This window comes from Natator depressus, chromosome 28 (genome assembly GCF_965152275.1).
Source record: "Natator depressus isolate rNatDep1 chromosome 28, rNatDep2.hap1, whole genome shotgun sequence".
Lineage (NCBI taxonomy): Eukaryota > Metazoa > Chordata > Testudines > Cheloniidae > Natator > Natator depressus.
Window position 1 is genome coordinate 11334779 of NC_134261.1, and position 2500 is coordinate 11337278.

General features: G+C 65.1%; 1 non-coding gene across 1 annotated transcript; it reads left to right on the forward strand.

Annotated features, from left to right (window-relative positions):
• Positions 1 to 1232: 1232 nt before the first annotated feature.
• LOC141979821 (5S ribosomal RNA) lies at positions 1233 to 1351 on the forward strand. Its single transcript, XR_012637211.1, has one exon. It is a non-coding gene; the product is annotated as a 5S ribosomal RNA (ribosomal RNA).
• The last annotated feature ends 1149 nt before the right edge of the window (positions 1352 to 2500 follow it).

Sequence of the window (2500 nt, forward strand, 5' to 3'; positions counted from 1 at the left end):
TTTCCTCCGGGTTGACCTGGTGTCCCGGGGGGACTTAGACTTTTTTTCAGCCTTTTCCTCCGGGTTGACCTGGTGTCCCGGGGGGACTTAGACTTTTTTTCAGCCTTTTCCTCCGGGTTGACCTGGTGTCCCGGGGGGACTTAGACATTTTTTTCAGCCTTTTCCTCCGGGTTGACCTGGTGTCCCGGGGGGACTTAGACTTTTTTTCAGCCTTTTCCTCCGGGTTGACCTGGTGTCCCGGGGGGACTTAGACATTTTTTTCAGCCTTTTCCTCCGGGTTGACCTGGTGTCCCGGGGGGACTTAGACATTTTTTTCAGCCTTTTCCTCCGGGTTGACCTGGTGTCCCGGGGGGACTTAGACATTTTTTTCAGCCTTTTCCTCCGGGCTGACCTGGTGGCCGAGCGTCTCGCCGTCCGCGGCCGGAGCTAGAGATGCCCCCCCCCCCAGGCCAGCCTGCGAAGCCGCGGCCAGGATCGGGCCCCTGGAAGTCTGACTAAAAATTTTCACCGACCCCAAAAACGGTTAGGGGGGGCCTCATAAAGCCTCCGGAGCGAAAAAAAAAAAAACGGAAAAAAGGATCGGGCCCACCCGAGGCAGGGGAGTCAGTAAGGGAAAGGGGACGAGGCGGCCCGGAGCCGGGTGCCCGGAGCCGGGTGCCGGCGGCCAGGATCGGGCCCCTGGAAGTCTGAAAAATTTTTTTCACCGACCCCCAAAGTGGTATTGGGGGGGGCTCATAAAGCCTCCGGAGCGAAAAAAAAAAAAACGGAAAAAAGGATCGGGCCCACCCGAGGCAGGGGAGTCAGTAAGGGAAAGGGGACGAGGCGGCCCGGAGCCGGGTGCCCGGAGCCGGGTGCCCGCGGCCAGGATCGGGCCCCTGGAAGTCTGAAAAAAAATTTTTCACCGACCCCCAAAGTGGTGTTGGGGGGGGCTCACGAAGCCTCCGGAGCGGAAAAAAAAAACGGAAAAAAGGATCGGGCCCACCCGAGGCAGCGGAGTCAGTAAGGGAAAGGGGACGAGGCGGCCCGGAGCCGGGTGCCCGGAGCCGGGTGCCCGCGGCCAGGATCGGGCCCCTGGAAGTCTGAAAAAAAAAATTTCACCGACCCCCAAAGGGGTGTTGGGGGGGGGCTCATGAAGCCTCCGGAGCGAAAAAAAAAAACGGAAAAAAGGATCGGGCCCACCCGAGGCAGGGGAGTCAGTAAGGGAAAGGGGACGAGGCGGACCGGAGCCGAGTGCCTACGGCCATACCGGACGGAAGGCCCCCGATCCCGTCCGATCTCGGAAGGTAAACCGTCCCGGGCCTGGCTAGTACTTGGATGGGTGACCGCCTGGGAATCCCAGGTGCCGTAGGCAGCTTTTCCCGCTGCGAGCCAGCTCTCTCCTTTTCTGGGGAACAAGGGCAGGGTCGCCCTGCCAGGGGCCCTGGGGCTGAAGTCCCTGCCGGCCACCAGGTCAACCCGGAGCCTGCCCCTCTGCGGCCAGCAGGTCAACCCCATACCGGCAGGGGGTTGACCTGGTGGCCGGGAAGCAGAGCGGCCAGCAGGTCAACCCCATACATTCAGCGGGTTGACCTGGTGGACGGGAAGGAAAGCGGCCAGCAGGTCAACCCCATACTTTCAGCGGGTTGACCTGGTGGCCGGGAAGGAAAGCGGCCAGCAGGTCAACCCCATACATTCAGCGGGTTGACCTGGTGGCCGGGAAGGAAAGCGGCCAGCAGGTCAACCCCATACATTCAGCGGGTTGACCTGGTGGCCGGGAAGGAAAGCGGCCAGCAGGTCAACCCCATACATTCAGCGGGTTGACCTGGTGGCCGGGAAGAAAAGCGGCCAGCAGGTCAACCCCATACATTCAGCGGGTTGACCTGGTGGCCGGGAAGGAAAGCGGCCAGCAGGTCAACCCCATACATTCAGCGGGTTGACCTGGTGGCCGGGAAGGAAAGCGGCCACCAGGTCAACCCCATACAGGCAGCGGGTTGACCTGGTGGCCCGAAAGCAAACCGGCCACCAGGTCAACCCGGAGCCTGCCCCCGCGGGCAGGGGCCGGCATACCCCCGTCCGTCCGGGGTCGCCCTGCCCCGGGCTCCGGGCTTAAGTCCCGAGCGGCCACCAGGTCAACCCGGAGCCTGCCCCCGCGGGCAGGGGCCGGCGGACCCCCGTCCGTCCGGGGTCGCCCTGCCCCGGGCTCCGGGCTTATTCCCCGTCCGGCCACCAGGTCAACCCGGAGCCTGCCCCCGCGGGCAGGGGCCAGGCGGAGCCCCGTCCGTCCGGGGTCGCCCTGCCCCGGGCTCCGGGCTTAAGTCCCGAGCGGCCACCAGGTCAACCCGGAGCCAGCCCCCGCGGGCAGGGGCCGGCGGAGCCCCGTCCGTCCGGGGTCGCCCTGCCCCGGGCTCCGGGCTTAATTCCCGTCCGGCCACCAGGTCAACCCGGAGCCTGCCCCCGCGGGCAGGGGCCAGGCGGACCCCCGTCTGTCCGGGGTCGCCCTGCCCCGGGCTCCGGGCTTAAT